Source organism: Bos javanicus, chromosome 26, assembly GCF_032452875.1.
Source record: "Bos javanicus breed banteng chromosome 26, ARS-OSU_banteng_1.0, whole genome shotgun sequence".
Taxonomy (NCBI): Eukaryota; Metazoa; Chordata; class Mammalia; order Artiodactyla; family Bovidae; genus Bos; species Bos javanicus.
In genome coordinates, this window is record NC_083893.1 from 49108204 (window position 1) to 49134422 (window position 26219).

The window sequence follows — 26219 nt, forward strand, 5'->3', positions numbered from 1 at the left end:
TATCATGTCTAAGAAATCTTTGCGTAACGCAAAGTCTTGAGACTTTTCTATGTTTTCATCTAAAAGTCTTCTGCTTTGGCACTTATACTAAGTCTCTGATCCCTTGCCATCTTAATATTAATCTTCTAATGCATTGATTGTGGATTGTCTTTCCATTTGATTAGATTTTTATTTTCCCTCAGCATTATGTTGTAATTTTCAGTGTACTGGTCTTACCTTTCTTGTGTTAAATTGCATGTAAATATTTTAACATTTTTGATGCCATTGTGAATAATATATTTTAAAAATTTGAATACTTTATTGCTTGTATATATATTAGATTAATTGCTGTCCGTGTATCTCCCTTGGCAAAGTATTTACTTGCAAATCTTTTCCTTATTTTGAGTTATTATCTTTCTTGCATTTTGAGAGTTCTCTGCAGATTCTGTATGCAAGTCCTTAATCATATGTGATTTGCAAATATTTTCTCCAATATCTCTTTTATCATTTTTTAAAGTATCGTTTGAAAAGTGGAAATATATAGTATATATGAATTCCGATTTATCAGTCCCTTTATGGGCTGTGCTCTGAGTGTGAATTCCGATTTATCAGTCCCTTTATGGGCTGTGCTCTGAGTGTGAATTCCGATTTATCAGTCCCTTTATGGGCTGTGCTCTGAGTGTGAATTCCGATTTATCAGTCCCTTTATGGGCTGTGCTCTGAGTGTGAATTCCGATTTATCAGTCCCTTTATGGGCTGTGCTCTGAGTGTGAATTCCGATTTATCAGTCCCTTTATGGGCTGTGCTCTGAGTGTGAATTCTGATTTATCAGTCCCTTTATGGGCTGTGCTCTGAGTGTGAATTCTGATTTATCAGTCCCTTCATGGACTGTGCTCTGAGTGTGGTGTCTAAGAGTCGTTTGAATTCTGATTTATCGGTTCCTTCATGGACTGTGCTCTGAGTGTGAATTCTGATTTATCAGTCCCTTTATGGGCTGTGCTCTGAGTGTGAATTCTGATTTATCAGTCCCTTTATGGGCTGTGCTCTGAGTGTGAATTCCGATTTATCAGTCCCTTCATGGACTGTGCTCTGAGTGTGGCGTCTAAGAGTCGTTTGCCATTAAAACCATCAACTCTTTCACCTGTGTTTTCTTCCAGAATCTTTGTAGTTAGATTAGGTTTCACATTTAGATCTATGAAATGCGTTGGCTTAAGTTTTCTATGTGAAACAAATACATACCGTGTATCTGGTATATTTTATGAGGTAACTCTCAAACTGTGTTTTTTGTTGTGTATAGCAAGTTTGGGTTTAAGCACCATTTGTTGAAAGACTATCATTACCCCTCTGAAATGCTGTTGCATCTTTGTCAAAAGTCAGTGCCCATATTTGTGTGTCTATTGCTTGAATCTCTACTTTGTTCCTTTAACCTATTGGTTCATTTTGAAAATTACAAAGAACAGTTTTGACTACTTTAGCCTATAAATCAAATAATTATCCTTCCAATGTGGTTGTTCTTTTTTAAGTCCTTTGCAAATCTATGTGAATTTAAACTGTTTGTCATGTTAAAAAAAAAAAAAAAACTCTGATAGAATTCTATGGGGATAGCACACTGGCTCTCGAAATCGTTCTAGGGGAAACTGACATAAAACTGTTGAGTCTTCAGACACATGAGCAAAACACGCATCTCCGTTCATTGGTCTTTCGTTTATCCTAGCAATATTGCATGGGTTTTAGTTTGCACACGTATTTTGATGGGTTTATCTATTTTCCGTAAGTTTAATGCTATTGTATACAGTACAGTTTGAACATTTAAATTTTGACTGTCCCTTGATAAAGACATAAGATTGATTTCTGAGGTGCTGGTGTTATGTCTACACTGCAACCTGGTCAAACTCACTTATTTGTCCGAGCAGCTTTTGTAGGTTTCATCGGATTTTTGTCATCAGTAATCATGTTATCTCAGAACAAAGAGAGTTTTCCTTCTTCCTTGCCAATCTGCGTCCTTTTTATTTCCTTTTCTGTTCTGAGTGCACTGGATGGAACCTTCGATGCCACATTGACAGAAGCGATGAGGGGAGGCCCTCTCATCTTGTTCCCGATCATAGGAAACCATGCAGCATTGAATTTGGCATTAGCTGGAGTTTCCTCGTTGTTGCTTCTTTCAGGGTGAGGGAGTTCACGTTTATTTCTTGTCTTCTGAGAGTTTTTAAGGGGAGCAGATGTTGGATTTTGTAAAATGTCCTTCTGTTCAATTGAGATGAACAATCATAGAGTTTTTATTTTTCATTAAACTTTGGTAATATGGTGAATTTTACATGAATTGGTTTTCAAATGTTAAACACATGTTGCATTTCTGGATGAAGCCTACTTGTACATGATATATTATTATTTTAAAATATTCATGGGCAATTTGCTAAAAGAAAATTTTGTTAGATTTTTTTCCACCTATGTTTAAGAGGAACGTTGGTCCCTACTCTAACTTTCTGATAATGTCTTTGCCTTATTTTGGAATCACAGTAATGCTGGCCTCAAAGAATGAATTGGAAAGTGTCTCTTCCTCTTCAGTTTTATGGATGTGTTTGTGCGGAGTCAATGTTTCTTCCTTAAGTGTTTGGTATATTTCACCAGTAAAGCCATCTACTTCTACAGATTTTTTTTTGGTGGGGGGTGTGCTGGGGATGGCTGCAGGGGCAAAAATTTTTAACTGCAAATTCAACTTCTTTAACAGATATAAAGCTGTTAACATTGTTCGTTTTTTGGTAGTTTGTATCTTCAAGAAATGTCTCATTTCCTCTGAATTTTTGAAGGCTTAAAGTTGTTCTAATATTGACTCTGTAGTGATGCCACTTCTCTTACTCCCAACATTGGTAATGTGTATCTTTGTTTCTTGATCAGTGCTGTCAGTCATGCTGATCTTAAAGAAGGGGCTTTTGGTTTCATTCATTCCTGTTTTCTTCATTAACTTCCGTCTTGACCTTGTTGTTGTTGCTAACTGACTCTTTGTGACCCCATGGACTGTAGCACGCCAGACTTCCCTGTCCTCCACTATCTTCCAGAGCTCACTCATGTTCATATCCACTGAGTCACACCATATGGCCCTGGGCAGGAACAGAATCTAAATATCCAGAGAGTTTTGCTCTCAAAAATTATGTTTCCCCTCCCATTTTAGAGTGTCCCTGGACTTTTGGACCAGTAATAAAATATTTCCAAGGCTCAGAAAAACAACAACAACAAACTATTGGCTATTTCCTTTACCCTGTCTATTTTACATTTAATTTGCTGTCCTTTTTCTAGTTTCTTTTAAACAGGAAGCTGAGGTTCTTGATTTGAAAACTTTCTTCTCTAATGTTGGCATTGATGTAAGCATCCCTAATTAGCTGTATCGCACACATTCTGCCACGACATCTTTTAATTTTCATTCAGTTTGAAATACTTCCTAATTTCCCTTTTGGTTTCTTCTTTGACCCCTGGGTTATCTAGAAGCATGTCATTTTGTTTTCTAATATCTGGGTGTATTCCATACATCTTTATGTTATTAATTGGTAATTAAATTCCATTCTGGTCAGAACATGTGTGTTCGTGACTTGAATCCTTTGAAATTTGTTTATACTCAATTTATTTCCAGATATTACGTGTCTTGGTTAATTTTAGGTGTGCCCTTGAGAAGAACGCACGTCCTGCTGCTGTGGGTGGGATTTCCTGTGAGCGTCAGTCATGGAGGGCTGTATCCTCGTTGCTTTTCCTTCTGCTTCTTCAAGGTCCTGAAGGAAAAGTGCCTTTTTTTTTCTTTGTAGTTATGTCTGTTTTGCTTAATGGATTATGAAACTCTGTAATCAAGTTCATAGGGGTTTAGAATTGTTTGAGCTGCTTAATTGTTTAGAATTGTTGAGCTGCGTGTTCTTATGGAAATGTCTTTTCTAAATTTCTGCTACTAATCTTGACTCTGAAACCCTTCTGTCTGATCTAAGATTATCAGTCCTACATTCTCTCCACCAGAGTTAGCTGTGTATATTCTCCCTGTTGTTAGGGTCCACGAGGGGCTCATAGCAGATGATTTTAAAATGGCCCATTGTGGTGACCTGGCAAACAAGGGATGGAGTCACAGTGGCCACATCACCCTGCTGGCATCCTGTTTTTTCCCTTAAGGCGGGATCCTGTTTTTTGAGAAACTGGTGCCAGTTTCTCAAGACCATGTGACCACCCAACTGTGAGACCCCTCTGATTACATGATCACAAGACCCCAGTTCAGTTCAGTAGCTCAGTCATGTCCAACTCTTTGCGAGCCCATGAATCACAGCATACCAGGCCTCCCTGTCCATCACCATCTCCCGGAGTTCACTCAGACTCACGTCCATCGAGTCAGTGATGCCATCCAGCCATCTCATCCTCTGTCGTCCCCTTCTCCTCCTGCCCCCAATCCCTCCCAGCATCAGAGTCTTTTCCAATGAGTCAACTCTTCGCATGAGGTGGCCAAAGGACTGGAGTTTCAGCTTTAGCATCATTCCTTCCAAAGAAATCCCAAGGCTGATCTCCTTCAGAATGGACTGGTTGGCTCTCCTTGCAGTCCAAGGGACTCTCAAGAGTCTTCTCCAACACCACACTTCAAAAGCATCAATTCTTCGGCACTCAGCCTTCTTCACAGTCCAACTCTCACATCCATACATGACCATAGGAAAAACCCTAGCCTTGACTAGACAGACCTTTGTTGGCAAAGTGATATCTCTGCTTTTGAATATGCTGTCTAAGTTGGTCATAACTTTCCTTCCAAGGAGTAAGCATCTTTTAATTTCGTGGCTGCAGTCACCATCTGCAGTGATTTTGGAGCCCCCAAAAATAAAGTCTGACACTGTTTTCCCATCTATTTCCCATGAAGTGATGGGACCGGATGCCATGATCTTCGTTTTCTGAGTGTTGAGCTTTAAGACAACTTTTTCACTCTCCTCTTTCAGGGGCAGGCTAAAGATGAACAAAGGCCCCCTCCCTTCGGGGCACAAGTTCCCTTCGATAGGGTGTAATAAGGGGTGGCTGTAAAGGGTGAGCACTGGTTTCTCTCTAAAGCCAGTCTCTTTCTTTCTCCCCGTAATAAATCTTCCTCTGCCTGGGTGCCCTGCTCACTCTTTTTTCCTCCGCGCTTGCCTTACCCCTGTGTTTTTGCTTTCACTCACTTTTATGTTTCTATTTAAAGTTCACTTCTTATAAGAAGCAAAGGGTTGGGTCTTGGTTTTTTAGCCAATCTGACAGTCTCTTCATTTTAATTGGAATCTTTGGTCAAATTAGGTTTACTGTGACTGTCAACTTGGTTGTGGTCAAGTCCGTAAGCTTGCTGTTTGTTTTCTAGTTTTACCATCTTTTCCTTGCCCCCTTTCTTTCTTTTCCTGCTTTCTTTTCACTTAATGACATGCATTTTAGGATTCCACTTTATTGCCTTTGTTGGAAATTGTTGACTATAATGCTTTTAAAAAAATGGCAATGACTTCAGGGTCTATAGCACACATCTTGAGCTCACCACAGTCTATCTGGACGTGATGCTGTGCCGTTTCATGTGACGGAAGAGCTTGACGATGGCAAGCTGCCATTTCCCTCCTGCTGGCCTTTAAGCTTCCGTGGTCATTTATTTTTCTTATATGTATGTTATAAACCTCCAATACATCATCATCATTTTGTTCAAATGATTATCTTTTAAAGAGATTTAAATAATAGGGAAAAGTCTTAATTATCTACCAAGTTAGCACCATTCCCAGGGCTCCTCCCTCCTTTCTGCAGGTTTTATTTCCATCCAGCGTCATGTGTATTCTCTAAATTCACTCCAGCCTTCGTATGGTCAGGGGTTCAAGACTGGAGAAGGAGCCCGTCTGCACAGGAGGCGGCGGAAACCGGAAGTGGCTTGGTGGTGATAGTTGGGGAGGAACCGTGTGGGAGGAGGCTCCAGCGACTAGCCCTGCGTGGGGCAGGAGGGGACAGGGCAGGCTGCCCCCCGAGCCCTGGCCAGGTCTGTCTGAGGACTGTGCTTTCTATGGAGTTTAGGAGAGAAATGTCACTTTGCTATCTCTCTGCCCAGATCTTTCTTTTTATTCATAGTTAATTGCTGCATTTCTTTAGCTTCCATAATGTCCCACTTAATCCTTAAGATGTTCTGCCTTGAATTCGAGTTTAATGAAGTTAAATCGCTCATGTGCTTCTCCTGCTGGCTTGTGATTGCCGAAGGAGACAAGGCTGAGCGTTGTTCTTTGTATTCCAGCCGCTATTATGTCCCCAGAACAATGCCTCGCACACAATGAGAGATTAATAAATTTGGGTGACTCCTGTTAACAAAGGCGCTTACTTTCGTGTGACACAATCTATGTGTGATTTAATGCTCTTTCATCACGGACTACAGTGCTGAGTGTCCTCTGCTCTACTCTTGAGGACTTCGTAGGCATGCAGTCTCAATTTTGAGATCTAAATAGGTGTGTCAACAGTATGGGGGGTCACACAAGAAATTCTCAGCTTGGGTTTTTTTCACTGTCATAACATTTATGGTTCTGTTGAAGCACAAGCAATTTCCTCAATAAAGAAGGAAAGAAGGGAACAGCTGCCCGGGATGATAACTCGGCTGCCTGAGGGACACTGGCAGCCACAGTCTGGGCAGTTTGGATGCTAATAAGGGGTGGGGGGCAGGACGTGGCTGGCGATGGACCTTGTGGAAATATGTCTTCAACAGGCGAGGAGCCGGGAGCTGCTGCCTTGCAGAGGTTTGACTGAAAGCTGTCTGGAATCTCAATCTGGGAGCAGAGCTGGGAGGCAGTTTCTATTAACAGGGGATGTGCCTGCTGTTTATTGCTCCTGATAGAGCTGGCGCCCAGCTAGACACCTGTTGATCACGTGTCAGGACATCAGGGCAGAAATATCAGCTCCTGGAGGAAAGTCTTTCAGCAGATATATGAGAAACCCAGAAAAATCAATACCCCTAATACAAAGATGTTTCTGGAGGTGTTCCTTTTAGAATGAAGAGACACACCACGCTCTTGCCAATACTTTGGATCTTAGAAACAATATTTCTTTTTAAAGAAGAAGTGGATCTAAAGCACAGTGTGGCTTAAAAAAAATACAAACAAAAGCTCTCACCTCTGGCTGAGGGAGCTCCAGGGTCATCCTAAGCCCCCGATGGGCCCTGTGGACAGAGGCTCCAAGAGCCTCCTTTCCCCTTCTCCCCGATGGTCACCTGCGTCATCATGGTGATGCTCTCAGGGTCCCAGCTTATTGATGCTTTTCCTGGTCCCCCAACCCCAGATGTGTCCAGTGAGTTCTGGAACGTCAACTGCCCCTATTTTTACTTTCCTACAAAGCCGGCTTAAACTCAGTATTAAAAGAAAACTAAGATGGCATCTGGTCTCATCACTTCATGGCAAATGGAAGAGGAAAATGTGGAAGCAGTGACAGATTTCCTCTTCTTGGGCTCTGAGATCACTGCAGATGGTGACTGCAACCATGAAATCAGAAGACAACTGCTTCTTGGCAGGAAAGCTATGACAAACTGAGACGGTGTATTATAAAGCTGAGACATTGCTTTGACGACAAAGGTCTGTATAGTCACAGCTCTGGTCTTTCCAGTAGCCATACACCATAAAATAGGCTGCGCACCAAAGAACTGGTGCTTTCGAACTGTGGTGTTGGAGAAGACCCTTGAGAGTCCCTTGGACTGAAAGGAGATCAAACCAGTCAACTTAACCAACAAAGGATATTAGATGTTTTGAGTCTTTTACAGGTGGGCCGGGAGTGTTACCTTGCTGAATTTCACAGAAATTTATTTACACGACAGTGGCATGTTTCTGAGCATTTATGTTCCATTTGTGTTCCTTCTTTCACTCATTGTTCATGCTCACTTTTCTGTTTCTCCTCCCTGATTTGGGGAATAGTTTATATTAAAGACCCGCCTGCCAAGCAGGAGACGTGGGTTCGATCCCTGGGTCAGGAAGATCTGCTGGAGAAGGGAATGGCAACTCACCCCAGCATTCTTGCCTGGAGAATCCCATGGACAGAGGAGCCTAGAGGGCTGCAGTTCACAGGGTCACAGATAGCCGGACATGATTGAGCGTCTATCAACAACAGCAGGATTAGATGTCATACTTCCTTGGCTTACTCTGCTGACGGTTTCTTTGAGATGGCTCCTGGGATAAGCCTTCCTTGATCATTGGAGGTCAGCTTTATGGTGATCTCCATGCTGAAAATTGGAAGGAACATGTCATTATGAGGTTGATTTTGTTTTATTCCATTATACTAAAACAAAAAACAAAGAAGGTAAGAAGTGAATATTCGAAAATTCTGAATGGCAGGCCATGGATATTTTTGTCAGATTGTTTTTCATAACCTTCATGCGTTTTTAAGGATTTCCAAATATTTACCCCCAAACGGCCCATGCCACAGTCACAGAGAACTACCTGGGCCTCTGGGTGAATAGCCTGTGCCTGCCCGAGGTCCGCTGTCCAGCCTGTGTTCTGATGGAGGGTCTGGGTTTCCAAACCATGGGCAATAACTGGCCAGCCTTTTCACGGGTGGTCAGGGCTGGACCCTGCCATGCTGCTGAGGAAAGTCAGGGGAGTTTTAATTAAAAAAAAAAATCATTTGTTTGATTTTGGCTGTGCAGGGTCTTTGTCGCGCCAAGGCTTTTGTTTAGTTGTGATGAGTGGCAGCTACGGTCTGGCTCCCACGCATGGGCTTCTCTTTGCGGTGGCTTCTCTTCCTGTGGAACGTGGCCTCTAGGGCTCCCGGGCTTTGGCAGTGGCAGCAGGTGGGCTCAGGAGTTGTGGTTCCCGGGCTCTAGAGTGCAGGCTTGGTATTTGTGGGGCACAGGCTTAACTGGTCTGTGTCACATGGAATCCTCCCGGACCAGGGATCAAATGTGTCTCCTGTATGGGCAGGCAGATTCTTACCACTGAGCCACCAGGGAAGCCCCAGGGAGTTCTTCTTGGCAGGAAAGAGTGCCTGAAGCTTCCCCAGCCCGACTTTTCCTGCCTCCCTGGGTGGACGCATCACCTCCTTTGTCTTTATGGTCCTCTCAGGACCATTGAGCAGACGTGGGCTGCTCAGTGGCTCCTCCCCAGATGCCACTGGATGCTGAGAAATCCAGCTGAGTGGAGATGTTTGGCAGGGTCCAGCCTGTGGGCTCCCTCGTAGGGCTGGATGGCCAGGCGGGCGGGCCACCCTGAGACAGAGGACTCCTCTTCAGACTCTGCTTCCAGGGCCCCGTTATCACCCTGCGTCTGTCTGGGCCGCTTAAAACACCTTTGGAAGATCTTTGAGAAGCACCTACATGTTTCCCCTCTTCTTTTCTCGTATACCTTCGTTTATTTTTAATAACCTTAACTAAAGATTCAACGTATGAAGGATTCCAAGAGCCAGGCAGTGAAGTCTCCTCAACCCCTCTCCTCCAGCCAGTCTCCTTTGGTAAACCTTCTGAAGGTCTCCCAGCCAGTCTCCTTTGGTAAACCTTCTGAAGGTCTCCCAGCCAGTCTCCTTTGGTAAACCTTCTGAAGGTCTCCCAGCCAGTCTCCTTTGGTAAACCTTCTGAAGGTCTCCCAGTCAGTCTCCTTTGGTAAACCTTCTGAAGGTCTCCTCCAGCCAGTCTCCTTTGGTAAACCTTCTGAAGATCTCCCAGCCAGTCTCCTTTGGTAAACCTTCTGAAGGTCTCCCAGAGCCACGAACAAGCTTGCCCTTGGCCCCTCGGGAAACAGGAGCTGGGGGACGTCTGCATCAGGGAGTAACGTTAAATGATATTTGGAAGTGAGAACTTATGAGGGGGGATTGGATGGAAAGAGGCAGGAAACAGTGAAAGCAGAGACTCATCTCGTGGTGTCATTCAGGAGGCTCCTGGCAGTGGAGACCCCAGAGGCAGAGGGGCTGCAGGAGAGACCGGGAGAGTTTTAAGGCTTGCCGCCCTTCGTGGTCACGTGTTGGTGCCCGTGTGGCTGTTAACCTATTGACACAGCACATTATGTTGAATTTCAGACTTGCCTTTCACTTTTGTCATCATTTAAAGATATATGGAAAACTTCATTTCCCAGATTATTGTTGAGCTCTCTGACTTTCAGGAGGTGTTTTTAAGCCAATAAGATCTATGGTTCTTCTAGGAAAACCTAGGGTATAAATCACCAGTTTAAAACAATGGAGTATAAATCCTATTGTGTAGGCAAAATACAGCATCATTAGAACTAACTGACAAGGCGTGTTCACCGTAATGAGGCTGTTTGCTGGATACTGTGAGGTAAAACGTCCTTCTTTTTAGCATTTTTAGAAACCGTAATTAAATGATCACATGTGTAGTGATTGATCTACTATCTGCCTCCTTGCTGGCTGCAAACTCTGTGAAATCGGGGACCCAAGTGTATCTTGTTCAACATTTCACTGCGTGATTCAGCACAGCACCCAAATGTAGGGGCATATTGAGAAATAATGATGGATACATTAACTGTAACGAATAGATGGATTGGAGGATGGAATGATGGATGAAAGGAAAGCATAATTGCTGGAAATGTGCCAGGAAAAGTACTAGAGATAGTAACTCTCTTAAATGTGTTTGAATCATGCAGAACATGATTATTCATACGAGGATTTCTAGATAGGATGAGAGTGTGTGTGTGTATGTGTGTGTGTGTTGGGGTGGAGACCAGGAAACAGTCACGTCCAAAGTGTGAACCTCCTTCAGGGAAGCCGGAGCTCCCAACCAGCCCTTTAAAATAAGATACAAAATCCCCGTGAACATGTTTCACTGGACCGAGGAGAGCGGAGGGCTTATTTATCTCCCAGAATACACAGCCACGGTTGTGGATCTAAATTCTCATGGAAATACGATCCCAGGGGAGGGTGGCTCACTCTTCTCACATCCACTGTTGACAGAACAAAAAGGAACGGCTCTGGGCTGTTGTGAGAAAGCCTGTTTTAACTAGAGAGGCCCCGGAGCAGCTGCGGGGGCTTTCCACTCCAAGCAGGACCACAAAGGGGCGCCACAAGCCCCTCCTCGGGCAGCAGGCTCTTCTTTCTGTAACGGTTAAGCGCGATCGTCCCTGGAGACAGAGGGTGGAGGAGGCTAGCATCCTTCTAAAATGAAATCTACTTCCACGACTCCTGCGTTTTTACACACACTTGAGCCAAGTTGAGAAGAAATGACACTGGGGAGAATTTGGGGGATTCCATGGAGGGTGGGCCTGAGATGTGCTCAGGAAGACTGAGAGTCGGCCTGGCGCGGTGGGTCAGCTGCAGAGGCTGCGGCCGGAGGAGCGGCTCTGGGCTGTGCCGGGGGTCATGGCATCCACCCTCCTGCCCCCACCCCGACTTCTGGGGGTGGATTGTTATGCAGAGGAGGAGGGCCTTCTTCAAGAGGAAATCGGGTGTTTTAGGAATGTAGTGAGTCGTGGGTGCACCAGGCAAGGAGGGGGTCATGGAGACTGCAGGGATGCAGAACAGACTCTCACACGAGACTGGGGGACACGTGGACGAGATGGGACCCCGAGCCCATCCCCTGGAGGACTGGCTTGTTTCCCGATCCGTTACATGCCATGGGCAGAGCAGATGGGCAGGGGGCTCTGAGCTCCGTGTGCAGCCCCTCCCCAGTGAGGACTGGGGGGGCCCCCTGGGGACCCACCTGGAGCCCTGCCTGCTGTCTCTGGCCCCCCAACCATCCCAGGTTCTGACAGCAGGGCGTGAGCTGGAGGTGGCCATCCTGGTGGATGTTACTAGAGCCCCCTTGGCCCCCGCTGCCCTGTTTGATCACACTTCCTGCACCTCTCTCTTAAACTCATGACCCTGGAAAGGGAGCCACAGTCTTTCTTCTGTGGCTGCTGTCCTCTGGGCCCATGCATATGAGCTGGCACACGGCTTGGATAGAACCCATGATTTCCAATAGGGCGAAAGGTCCCGTCTGACTTAGAAGTGGTCCTGTCTGACTTGCCCTGAGGCTGTCAACCAGCGCAGGAAGAAGAGGGCACTTTATTACCTATGGCTCTGCCCCCAAGTTGGGTATGGAAGGGTATTTCCTCTGTGTTTGCCCCATAGACAGGCCTGAGTTGCCTCTCATTACTGGTGTATTAGGCCAGTGCCTTGTCCCCATGTCTCTGCAGAGAAGCACACACTGGAGATAGCTGCCCTCTGGGCTGGCATTCTGGGGGTACAGCTTTGCCGGGGCCTCAGCATTGGGGGTGACAGTGAGGCCTGGCAGGGATGAGGGGCACCCACCCCCTATGATGTCCTGCGGGGGCTGGAGCAGCTCTCTGCCCTGGCTGCTCCTTGAGTGGCTCTGTGAGGGTGGGGCCCAGCACCAGGCTCCTCTTTGCCAGGCTGAGCTCTGAAGTCGGGGTGGCGGTGAGCGGGGGCCTCGCACAGGAAGCTCTTCCTGGCCGCTGGCTGGCTTTCCCAGCAGCTCTGAGAGCAGAACCTGTTCTCCGTCTTGGTCGTTTGCTGTGGGCTCCTCATTCACTCATCCGGATGTCTGTCCATCCATCCTTCTGTTTGCTCAACGCTGGGGTCCCAGTTAAGCTAGGCTCAGTCCCATCCCCCAGGAGGACGTGCGTGGTCCCTGCTGCAGGTGGGCTACCCCATCCCATGTGGGGTGGTACCACGGTAGGTACCACGCCTGCCGGCCGTGAGCCCCTCCACACGCCGTTCCTTCATTCGGCCGTCTCCTTTGCGCTCCTCGGCCTGGGTCTCGGGTGGCTGTCAGCGACCTGAGCTGAGCTGCGGGCGATGCCTCGTCCCCTCCCTGGGTCCATTCCCTCTGACGCTCAGCCCTGGTGGCAGGCGCGGGGCACTGGTATCTGCCCAGCCCCTGAGTGTCCGCCGAGCTGAGCTGTGTGCCCGGGAACTTCACGCGGGTTTGCCGGCTGTAATTGCTTGTCACCCTGGTGGCCCAGGGCCCTCCTTTGTGATTTCCTTTGATTTTACTTTTTGAAGGCAGTAAAAACCTTGGGATACCTAAATAAAGAGGCAGCTCTTTTGAACGTTCCCATTTATTCACCATGGAAGAATTCCTAGGAGAAGGCGCAGAGATTTGAGGACCTACTTGTGGCTTCAGAGTCGCATCATCTCTGGATTCAGCTCACTTCAACATGGATGCCATTTTTCTTGTTTTACAAAAAGCTTTTTGTTTAGTAGTGTTGTGATGTCCTCTAATTTCTTTTGCTTTTGAAATCATGAGGATGATGGAAACCCAATTTTTCCCTGCTTGCTTGCATATTTGAGTGCAGTGCAGCCTGGGCCCTTCATGGGCTCCTCACCCCGGGTATGAAATAGCAGCCTGTGGGCAGAGTTTTGGGAGGATGAGACACCTCTGAGAGACGAGAGCTGGGTCCTCTCCTCTCAGTCAAGGCGGTAAGCAGCCAAGGTCCCCGGGGTCTCCGGGCTGTTTATGCCCTTGTGGACGGGCCTGCTGTCTGTGTGGGAAACCCTGCCGGGGCTCTGAAACCATCACATGTATGTTGAAGCAAAGATGAATACAGCAAAACATAATAGATCCGTAATCGCAGCAGGACTGTGGACTTCTTTGTAAAAGTGTAATAAATGCTTATTGTTAAGTAAATGTCAAAAATGAGGGAAATAAAAGGACAATCGTAAAATTAACAATAATGGCACCATTCAGAGATAAAAACCGTTACCGTTTCAATGTTTTCCCTTCTTTCTCGAAGTGCATTTTTAAATGGTTGTGTCCTGATTGTTTCATAACGTACCAAAAGTATCACTGTGCGACTCTCACGCTTGTAAGACCTGCTCAGGGCTGGATTGGACTGTATCCTCTGAGTGTTAGCTGATCAGTCGTGCCCTACTCTGTGCAACTCCACAGACTGCAGCCCCCATGGGCTCGTCTGTCCATGGTATCTTCCAGGCAAGAATACTGGGGTGAGTTGCCGCTTCTGACTCCAGGGGGTCTTCCTGACCCAGGGATTGAACCAGAGTCTCTTGCGCCTCCTGCACGGTCAGGCAGATTCTTTACCACCGTTCACCTCCTAGGATGTGTTATATTTCACTTGACCCTTCCCCTAGCGTTGAACACTGTGTTTCCTGGCTTTTCTGAGAATATGTGCTGTACGCGAGCGTTTTCTGCATGTATACTTGCCTGTGCTCGGGGGTCCCTTTGGAGGAGATGCTGACACAGTATGTGCTCTAGGGTCTGGTTTGAGTTTAAGCCCAGCTCCCCACTTGCCAGCTGTGTGACTTGGTGAGGCTGCTAAGCCTCTCTGTGCGCTACGGTCCTCATCCATGGGGTGCCGTGTAAGGTGGCGGAGGCCCTTCCGGGGGCTGAGGCACGTGAGCAGCGAGCCTGGCCCACGGCAAGCTGGGCTGACGGTCACCTCTGCGGCTGCCCTGCTGTGTCCTCAGCGATACGGTGATGAGCTGGACTGAAGCCCAGAGCAGACTGACCAGCCCAGACAGAAGCGCTTCTGAAGGCTTTGGGTTTCTGTTCTCATTGTTTTCCCCAAGTCTTCTCAAAATGAAAGGTTGCTAACTTAATGTGTGAACAAATGAGTATGTTTCTACACTTCAGTGCCTTTTCTCTGTTTTTCTCCGCTTCCATCCTTCACGCCATCCCCTGTACTGGTGGGAATCAAGGACAAAGCTGCCCGATCCCCGCCATTAGAGAGGTCCCTGCTAGTCTGTAAATCACACAAAGGACGCTTGTTGGGGCCACAGCGAGTGCAGTTCGCTTTGCCTGGGACCCTCTCGTTCCCGGATTACAGTTGAATGCGGCGTGGCCAGCAGGGTCCTGTGGAGGCAGGTCTGCACGTCCAGTCAGCCTCTCTCAGCCCTTGGGCTTACGGGGTGCTGCCAGTCCTCACTTGGTGCAAGGACATGTCCAGACCAGCCCTGCTTGGAACTCAGATCAAGTGAGTTCTCGTGTCTTTTACTCCCTGGTTCAGAGTGCAAAGACCTCAGGCTATCAGCAAAGCACAATGAAGGCCAGTTCTTTCCCTTCCCATCCTGGGTTCCTGGTCCATGTAGAACGTTCTCTGTGTGGCTTGAATACTTGGTGACCTCTGCCTGCATCTTGTATGGAGTGCCCCTCTGCCCGTGGCTCATGCTGCCTTCTTATTATACGACCCTGATTATGTGGAGGGCCACTTGGCATCACTGTGTCAGATTATGGTCGGCCTGGGGTGGGGGTGCGATATGACAATTTTATCTTTGTCTTTTTTACAGTGTACTTTAGAATTACATAGGGCATTTTTTCTTATATAATTTTCTTTTTTGTTACTGTGTTTTTCTTCCAATCATTAGAATAACTTTAGGGCAAAAAAAAACAAAAAAAAAGAAATGTTGAGATTTTGCTTGAAGTTAGCATTGATGGAATTGACAGGGTAGCCGGTGGTGGCATCTGCCTGTTTGCCACTTACAGGATGCCAGCTTCAGCCCTCTGCGTGTCTGACCCTTCACTTTTAAATGAGGGAAAATGAAGGCACCTCCTTCATAGGTTTCGTTATGATCATGATAGATATGTCCTTTCTAAGACATCTTTGAGCACCACACGATGACAAAGACGTTTGCCTGTGTTCCCGTCTGTAAGTTTTACAATGTAAGCTTTTATTTTTAGTTCCATGAGACCCTTCAAGCTAATTCTGATATAAGATGTAACTGTTTTTTTTTTTTTTTCTTTCCCCATATTGACATCCAATTGTTTCAGCATTGCTTGTTGAAAATATGCTCCTTTTCTGACTGAATTGTCTTGGCCCCTTTGTCAGAAATCCGTTGAAGATATGTGCCCGGGGCCACCTCTAGGCTTCCTTCTCTCTTCCATTGATCTGCACACCTACCCTTCTGCCAGGACCGCGTGTCCCTGCTTGTAGCTTCACAGTAAGTCTTGATATTGGAGAGCGTATGTGCGGCAGCCATAGAGAAGTGCCCCGTGGTCGAGGGCCCAGCCCTGGCTCTGAAATCCACAGTGCTCTGTGTAGCAGGACACCCGGGCAGACCCTCTCTGGGGAGGCCTGGGCTTGTCCGACAGCCGCTCTGGTGCGAGGGCCCCCGCACCTTGCAGAGCCTCCTTGGTCCTCGTGGCCACCTGGGGTGTTCCCACCAGCCCCCCTCCCTCTCCCCTTTGCTGGAGTCGCTGGTGGGTCACAGTCTGACCTCCGTCCCCGTCTCCTCCAGCTCCTGTTTCCTTCCCTTCTGCGAGAACACGAGGTTTCACCTGTAAGATTCTTGCATTTGCTTCTCAGAGGATTTGGACAAACAGTACATTGTCAGATTGCTTTTCCTCTTTACAAAAGTTAATTTTATCCTTTGCATTTTCATATACACTTTTGAATCATCTTGCAAGTCTCTATGATAAAAACTTGCTGGAATTTTTATGGGTGTTTTGTTGAGCAAAGAACTCATTGAGGAGTTCTCTCTTCAGCATCTTTCCTACAGGGAGTCTTCCTGCTGGTTGATACATGATATCTCTCCATCACTTTAGCTTTCCACTGCTTTAAGGGGTGTTTTGTAATCTTTGGTGTATGGGTCTTTTACATAATTTGTTTGATTCATCCCTGCTGCTGCTGCTGCTGCTAAGTCATTTCAGTCGTGTCCGACTCTGTGCGACCCCATAGACGGCAGCCCACCAGGCTTCCCCGTCCCTGGGATTCTCCAGGCAAGAACACTGGAGTGGGTTGCCATTTCCATCTCCAATGCATGAAAGTGAAAAGTGAAAGGGAAGTCGCTCAGTCGTGTCTGACTCTTCGTGACCCCGTGGACCGCAGCCTACCAGGCTCCTCTGTCCATGGGAGTTTCCAGGCAAGAGTACTGGAGTGGGGTGCCATTGCCTTCTCTGTGATTCATCCCTAAGTATTTCATAATTGTGTATGCTATTGTAAACTAAATTTAAATTAAGTTTTTAACTTCATTTCCAACTCTTTGACAGAGATGCCGTTGGTTTTCCAATATCAACTTTGCCTTCAAGAGCATTTTTGCCTGAATTCACTTACTGGTTCCAGGAGCTTTTAGTTATATTCCTTAGTATTTTCCACTTACACGGCCAAGTCATCTGTGACAAAGACAGCTTTAATTCTCTTCCAGTGTGAGCTCCTTTTACTCTGTTCTCTTGTCTTATTGCATCAGTTAGACTTTCACTAAGACCTGGATAGAGGGCTGAGAACAGCCCTCTGCCTTATTTCATAGGATTCAGTCTCCTAAGTGTGACATTGGCTGTGGGGTTTGCATAGACGTCCTTAGCTTAATGAAGGGGGTTTCTTCTCCTGGCTTGCTCAGATTTTTTCTTTTCTTTTTTCTTTTTTTGGTGAATGATTTGGATTTTGTCAGGTAGTTTTTCTGCACCAATTGTGATTATCATGTATTGTCTTCTCTTTCATTTAAAAATAATAGTACATTATATAATTTTTAAAACTGTTAATGACACGTTCCTGGGAAAAACTCTCATTGGTCACATGTTCTTTTCTTATAACTTGTTGTCTTTGGTTTGCTAATATTTTATTAAGGATTCTTGTATGTATGTTTATGAGGATTATTGTTTGGTTGGTGGTGTTTTCTTCATTTTGTGTTATCTGTAATTCTGGCATCAGAGTGATACTAAACTCACAAAATGGATTAAGTAGCATTTTGCCCTCCTATTTTCTGAAGGAGTTTGTGAACAAATTTGTTTAAAAAGCATTTAAACAAATTATGTATAAGACCTATGCACCAAAGATTACAAAACACCCCTTAAAGCAATGGAGCGCTAAGGTGATGGAGAGATATCATGTGTTAACGGACAGGGAGACTCACTGTGTTTAAGGAATTTCCTTAAACATTCTAGATTCCACCACTGATGCATTCTTGGTGTGGAGTTTTCTTTGTGGGAAGGTTTTACATTTTCTTGGGCTATGGGGATTTTCAGATTTTCAGTCTCTTCACTTGACTTTTGTGTGCTTTGGGCTGGTTTTGGTAACAGATATCTTGATTGATACAGCGTGAGTGTGTGTGCTCAGTCACTCGGTTGTGTCTGACTCTTTGCGACTCCATGGACTGCAGGCCACCAGGCTCCTCTGTCCATGGGATTCTCCAGGCAAGAATGCCGGAGTGGGTGGCCATTTCCTTCTACAGGGGAACTTCCCAACCCAGGGATTGAACCCTGGTCCCTTACATCTCCTCCACTGGCAGGCAGGTTCTTTACCGCTAGTGCCACAGGGAAAGCATTGGTGCAGCATGGGTTTTATTTTTTCATTACTGGTATAGCATTTTCCCCTGGATGCAATGTCACTATTTTTCTGGCTTCTTTTACTATCTTCTCTATTTAGCTTGATACAGACGGAAGGAGGCACACTAGTGTGTGCCTAGCAATGCTTTCCTGTTGTTCAGCTTGCTGAGTTCATGGCCATTCTGTTTCCCACCAACTTTGGGGTGCTTTTGTGTACTTAGAAATCTGACTTTTTTTCTGTCCAGTTTTATCTGTCTTTACCACATGGGACTGCAAGGGTGTGTGTTATGAATTTGATATTATGAACTTGATATTGTCTCTGAGGCTCTCTACTTTTTCGCACTGTTTTCAGACTTGTTACTGTCTATTTCTGTATACGACCTGGTTTTTTTTTTTCCCATTTTGTTTTATCACCAATTTGCTATTGAGCCCCTATAGGGAATTTTTAAAATTTCAGTAAGCATATGTTTCAGCTCTAGAATTTCCATTTTTACAGTTCAGTTCCTTGGTTGAGATTTCATATCTCTTCAGTTATCAAGACCATTTTCCCTTTTATCCTTTAATTCCACTTATAAGAGCTGCTACGAAATCTCAACTTGCTAGATCCGATACCTAGGACTCCTGTAGTCCGTCTCTACTGACTGCCTTTTATTCTTGTGTGTGGAACAGTTTTCCTTTTGTTTGCATGTCTAGTAACTTGGGTTTAAAAACTAGACCATGTAGATGGTGCAGTATAACACAGCGATTCCAGAGTCCACTGTGCTTTGAGCATTTATTTCTCTTGTTCTAACATGCAGTTCGCTTGCCTGGCCTCAGATTACAAGCTTTGCCTGTTTATTTCATGCTGCTGCCGAAATCTCTGCTTTGTTTTCATGTATTCCAGCCTCTGCCAGGTAGCCTGCTTCTGTAAATTGAACTTGGAAACATTTGTGTGTCACTGTGCTGTTTTAAAGCCAGTTTTTCACAGCTCTTTGTGGATTTGGACAGCCGACCTGTGCCTGAATAACTCGGCAGTCCGTCAGGGATTCAGGCTGAGATTAGACTCAGGTTGGGGAGCTCGGCCGCTCTGCCCTCTGAGGGTTCCTTGCTCCTAAGGGCCCCCCTGGATTCCAACAGCTCTGCTAGTCTGCGGTTCTGTCCGCTGACACGTCAAGCCCAGGAGGTATCGGCTCCTTGCCCCCTGAACTGATGTTTACGGGTGTGCTTGGTTGACAGAGGCTTCTTCCCCAGTGGCTCAGAGGTTAAAGAGTCTGCCTGCAATGTGGGAGACCTGGGTTCGATCCCTGGGTTGGGAAGATCCCCTGGAGAAGGAAATGGCAACCCACTCCAGTACTCTTGCCTGGAGAATCCCATGGATGGGGGAGCCTGGTGGGCTACAGTCCACGGGGTCGCAAAGAGTCGGACACGACTGAGCGACTTCACTTTCACTTTGGTTGACAGAGCGGCAGGCACGAGACCTCACTGTGTGGCTCGTGGTCAAGAAGCCAGCCCTCTCCGGGCTGGGCCCTGTGGTTCGCCCTCTGCGTCTCCTGCGGGGTGCCCACCTGAACATAGCTTGCTGTCAGCGGCGACTGGGGCGGGCTTCTGTTTACATGTTTAATCTCACTCTCGCTCGTGGAGTTTCCCGAGAAGTTTCTAGCTTCTTTCCCAGCCCTGACTTCCATCTCCTGCCCTGGGTGGTCATGCTGCCAGTTCTGGCTGCTGCCACAGTCGTGGGCACTGGAGAGCTCCCCGGGGCCCTCGATGCCACAGACTCCCAAGTCTTACTCCTTTCCGCTGTTTTTGTATTTTTTACGGGCGTAAATGCTTGCTCTGACCTTTGTCCATCGCTTCCTGCTTTCTAAATGTCTTTAAGTAGCTGTTTGAGACATGTTATCTAGGCTTTATGATTACACTTGTGGGAGAGTTTGCATGACCACTTCAAGTTCCTGCAACTGTCTCCCCTCTCTGTGATTTTAAAACATCTCCCTTTAAAGTTAATGCACTTTCTCCTCCTTTTTGTGATGGAGTGCCTTGGCCACACTTCTGAAGGAATTCAAGTAATTACAGTAAGAGTGGATTATTGGTTTTTCCTTATTTTTACTAGAATGTCCTTAGTCTTTCATTATTACTTATGATTCTGCATGTGTGGGAAGTATCTGAAGATGCTTAATTTTCAAAAGTTGGTTTTTTCTTTATTGTAACTCAGAAATGGGTGTCCGGTTGTATCCAGTGCATCATAAGCATTGGTTTTTATTTTTATAGGGGATTTGATATTGTTTTTATTATTAGATTTTAAAAATGTAAAACCAATCTGCTGTGTGACTTAATGCTTGACTTGTGTAGTTCACATTTTTTGACTGTCCTTGAGACTGAATGTTTTATGTGCTTACAAGCTACTCCTCTTTCGTGAATTGACTTTGCATGTATTTCTATGTCACAGTATTCTTTTAAAATGGATTTCTTGTAACTTTTTATGTATCAGCGTTAAACCATTGTCATATGTGCCAGTGAAATTTTCCCAGGGTTTGTTTACTTTCTAATTGTGTTTGTGATGCTTGTGGATATAGAATTCTATATTTTTATATAGTTAAGTATAGCATTTTTTCTTTCATCTGGTATTATACTTGGAATATCTTTTCCTTCACATACTAAAGGCATCTGCATTTTCTTCCAATACAGTTATGGCTTACTTTACATGAAAATTTTTCTCCACAAAAGATGTATTTTGATACATGTTGGGAAAGAAGGATCTAAACAATGTTTCCATATGGTTTCCCATTTTTCTCTACATCGTTTATTGACTAAATCATCTTTTCCCCATTTCTTTGATATTCCAGTGTAATATCTGAAGTAGTTATAAGCACTTGTATTTCTTAACTTTTAAAAATTCCAGTGCTCTGACTTTGAGAGTATGTGTGTGTGCATTTAAAAAATACTTTACAGAACAAGTTCCTTTATTACTTTTTTTTTCTGTAGTATTCTTACACACATTCATTTCAAAATAACTTTAGAAATATTTTGTCAAGTCTGTCTATTTGTGATTTCTACTGAAATTGCATTAAATCTGTAGAATTAACTGGAAAAAATATCAGTCATGTCTGACTCTTTGTGACCCCCATGGACTGTATCCCACCAGGTTCCACTGCCCATGGAATTTTCCAGGCAAGAATACTGGAGTGAGTTGCCATTTCTTCCTCCAGGGGATCTTCAAGACCCAGGGATTGAACCTATGCCTTTTGCCTCTCCAGCACTAACAGGCAGATTCTTTACCACTGCACCATGTGGGAAGGGAAAATATGACATCCTTCGGATTTTGAAATATCTCCTCTGGAGACATGGAGCAACTTCATTTGTCCAAGTAACCTTTATGACTTTCATAGCTTGTGTGGTTTTCTTTAGGTGGATCTTGTACATTTCAGTATATTTTTGTTCCTGACAAAACTGTAGTTTTTTGCTGTCATAAATGGGATCCATAACTTAAAACAGTCAGTTGTTTTTTTCCAGCAAAATGGGTTTATTTGGGGATGGCCAAGAATCACGTTTGGGACGAAACCATGGCGAGCCACAAGGCAAGCCCGGCAAAGCCAGGGAGAGGGAGCTTTCCTAGCGGAGAAGCAGAAAGGTCATTGGCGGAAACTGGGAGTTACAAGTATAGTGGTTTTTCATTGGCTGAGATGTGAGGTCTCTTATTGGCTGAGCTATTGCCAGGAGAGGGGAAAAATCTTTCTTTCTCCTGCTGCTGGTACTAAAGTAGTGTCAGCTCCTGCTGGAGTTGCAAGGGGCGTCTCTTAGTGGTGGGTCTGTAATGATGCTCAGTGTATGAGAAATCCCCTTCTATCCTCCCAGCTCCATTTTCGTGAGGTTCCCCTTTATAAGTTTTGTGGGTTTTTTTTTTTTGTATTTTTTATCTAATTTTGTATTTTTTTGTATTTTTATATAATACTTGGTTGTTATTGGACTATAATAAAGTTACTGGGTTTGGAGTCCACTAAAATTACAAACATTAAAGCAAATTGTTCTGATGCGTTTTTATTTGATTCTCTAAGACGAAAGTCATATCACCTATAAAAATTGCAGTATAAATTATTTATTTTATACTGTATCATATTTTAAAAATTTGCTTTGATTTCAGAAATAGGAGCAATCATGAGAATTTTGCTTTAACAGATAGAGCTAATAGTTTGAGATAAACCTTTTTTATCTTATTTTGAAATATATCTTAGAAATATTCTTCTATCACTGTTTTACAAATAAAAATCAGTAATGAATGTTGGATTTGCCGTATGACTTTTAGGCATTTAATACAATAATCATATAGACTGTTTCTCTTGGACCTACAATTCTAAGTTATATTAATAGATTTACTAACTTTTTTAAAGAATTAAACATTTTGGTCATTTTCTCTTAGTTTAGATACATTGATTGATTATGTTGACTTGTGCTCATCTGGAATTTTCAAATAGGTATTCACAGCTAAGATTATGAAATAGCTTTTTATTTGTGCCTTTAAAATTTTTCTGGTGTCAGGGTTATGTGCAGTGAACTGGGAAGTTTTCCAAATTTCTTTATGCTGAAATAATTTAAATAGCATGAGAATGATCTCTCTTTGAGTTTTGAAATAACCTGCTCATAAAAATGCCTGGACCTAGGATATTTTATGACGTTCATTCTTGGGCAGTTTTAAACATTTCATGTTTAAATTAATACCTAAGTGCAAGCCACATATAAATATACTTCTGCTATGCGAGTTTTAAAAGTGGAAAAAGCAAAAGTCTCTCTTAGTTTTATCCACGTTGCCTCAGCAGAAGCAAACACATACACTAGTACAGATTCTTTCCTGTTTTCCTCTGTGTATTTCCAAGCATGGAGAAGCATTTATTGGCATATGAAATTTTCCTCTCTGCTTTATTTTTACCCAAATTTAATAAGTCTGGATACATGTTGTGAAACTTGCCTTTTTCTTTTAACATCGTAGAAATCTTACCATGTGAATGTGTGGCTCTATCTAATTCTGCATTTTACTGTTGAATAATGTGTGATGGAAGTCACCTTAGTTTAACAAGCCTTTGGTGACATTTCTATGATGATTACTGGGGTATTCATGTTGCTGCTGTTCAGTTGCTCTGTTGCGTCGGACTCTTTGCCACCCCGAGGACTGTAGCACACCAGGCTTTCCTGTCCTTCATCATCTCCCAGAGCTTGCTCAAACTCATGTCTATTGAGTCTGTGATACCATCCAACCATCTCATCCTCTGTCATTCCCTTCTCCTCCTGCCTTCAATCTTTCCAGCTTCAGGGTCTTTTCCAAGGAGTCAGCTCCTCACATCAGGTGGCCAAAGTATTGGTGGTGTATTTACAATTTTCTAGTATTTCCTTTAACCTTTGGAAGTCACTCAGAAACATTTGCTTTGCTAAACAATTTTTAATTTCATCCAGATTTTGTCTCTTTTTTTTGCCCTTCTCCCCTCACTCATCATTAATTTGTTCAAAAATATTTATTGAGCAGTTGCTATGTGTCAGGCACTTTTCTAGAGGCTCAGCAGATACCTCTGAATGACACAGACCAAAACCCCTGATCTCATTCTGCTGACATTCAAGCATATTTTAAAGTTACCAGTTTGGATTGACTAAAATCATGAATATTTAAAGAATTAGCCTGTATTGATAGTATTTTCTTACGATTATGCATCGTTGTGAAATTTACTCTCTGGACGTCTTTGTTTTCATTCCCAGTGTTTTGCTTTTTGTTGCCTTTTTCTCTGCTTGCTTAGAAGATGTTTCTCTAATTCATTTATCTTTCTTTATTTTCATTTCATTGCTGTGATGAAAAACCCACAGACAAAATTAACGGGTTCTGCTATTTTAAAGGGGTTTATTTCATCTCTCCTCTTAACGTATCGATTTTTCTTTTCTCTCTGGTTTTTACTGTTTTTTCTAAAGTCTCAAATCAGATGCCTCATTTCCTTGTTTCTTTAGTGTTTGTGCTTTGCATGTTCCCATGAAAGGCTTTGGCGTGTATCTTATGTTGGTCTATTGATCGTCTATGGCAAATCCATCCACTGACTTCCTGGTGTGATGCACACTCACCGCTTTCTGTTATGCTCACATGAGATAATTCTGAATGCACGTTGTGAAACATGAATTTCCAAGAATTTGTGCAGACCACAGTAAGTGTTCTTGGAGCTCTGCTGTGGGTCAGGCAGCAAGGTCACAGCCCCAGGAGGTGGCTTGCCGCAGCGCGTGGTGGGGGGTGGACCTGGGGCCTCGCTGCCCTCAGAGAGGGAGCTGGGGGAAAGGGGCAGCGAAGGTGTCCTCTTCCTGCTCAGAGAAGACTGGACTCCGCCAGCCCCCGAATTCCCACTCTCTGCTAGTTGAACTGCTTTGTCTGGTTAATCTTTTTGTCTTAAACTTTAGAAATTTTATGTTAGTGCCGATGTGCATCTCATTGTGTTTTCATGGAAACTGTTGACTCTTTTTGAGACTGAGGACTTGACTTATTATGCACTTACTTCTGAAATGCATGAGGTCTGCATGCCCTCCTCTGATCAAGCAAGTTGTTCATAACTTAATTGTGAAAATGGGCCGGTGAGGATGTGAGCTTGCCTGAACTCAGAGCTCCGAAGTGCAAGGCGCTTTCACCACTTAGTCCTGGGAGCACACAGACATCTAGTTCATTAAAATTTTTTATTTCCATTGCTTTTGTGGTTCCTTTTATCAGCAGTTGAGGGAGAAATCATCCAGCTGGTCATTACGTTCACTGATGAGAATTTCTCTCCTTTCATCTGCACTTTTAAATCGAGCAATCATAGTTTTCAACTGGAAGCAATATTCCTGACTGAAGAGTGACTGTCATCTGAAATTTTACTAAGAAAAGTAAACTAGGAAATTTAAACATTTCCTTTGGATGCCGCAGTACATTCTTCATACAAGGATTTTTCTGATGACAAATTATCGCTTTGCTTTTGGTGACTGAACCTTTGTGTGGACTCTCTGTGTTCATTCATTCCTTGTCAATCCAGCTGTGCGGAGAGCAGCTGTCCATGGGTCCCTGTTGTTGGATCTGAGATGGGTTCTTGCCCAGATTTCGTGGAGCTCAGATCTTTCAGAAGGAAGGAATGGTTGGCGTGGCTCTCATTTGATTTGACAATCAGTCTGTCATGGGAGGGCAGGGCCATCATTCTAGTTGGAAGCAGCGGACGGGCAGGAACCTCGCTGTGGTGTGAATGTCTTCTGCTGGTTTGTTGCTTCTCCTTGTGGGTCTGGTTGTCTCAGCCATCAGTCTCTCTGAATACCAGGAATGTTGTTGCTGTTCAGTTACTAACTGGTGTCCGACTCTTTGTGACCCCATGAACTGTAGCACACCAGGCTTTGCTATCCTTCACTAACTCCTGGAGCTTGCTCACATTCATGTTCATTGAGTTGGTGATGCCGTTCAACCATCTCATCCTTTTCTGTCCCCTTCTCTTCCTGTCCTCAATCTTTCCCAGCATCAGGGTCCTTGCCAGTGAGTTTTCTCTTTGCATTGGGTGACCAAAGTATCAGAGCTTCAGCTTCAGCATCAGTCCTTCCAATGAATACTCAGGGTTGATCTCCTCTAGGATTAGCAGGTTTGATCTCTTTGCAGGCCAAGAGACTCTCAGGAGTCTTCTCCAGCACCACAGTTTGAAAACATCAATTCTTCGGCACTCAGCCTTCTTTATGGTTCAACTCTTATATCCATACGTGATTATTGGAAAAAACCATAGCTTTGACTATACAGACCTTTGTCAGCAAAGTGGTGTCTGCTTTCTGATACACTGTCTAGGTTCATCATAGCTTTCCTTCCAAGGAGCAGGCATCTTTAATTTCATTCATAAATGAACCAGCAGGAGTAGCCATGGTCTTCAGACCTGCTGAGGGTGATGTCTCCATGCCCACAGCTCTCACCTGACCACTGAGGTGGAGTCCTTGTTAAATTTTTTTTCCTAAGTGCTTCATGCTAATACTCAGAAAATTATGCTTTATGTGTCTACAGCCATCCACAGGTTGGCCTCACTCCGCCTGGCTTGTGTGTCCGGGGTTACGGAGGCCCTGGAAGAGCCTGGGGAGCACTCAGAACAGTGCACGGCTCACCACACCCCTGCAG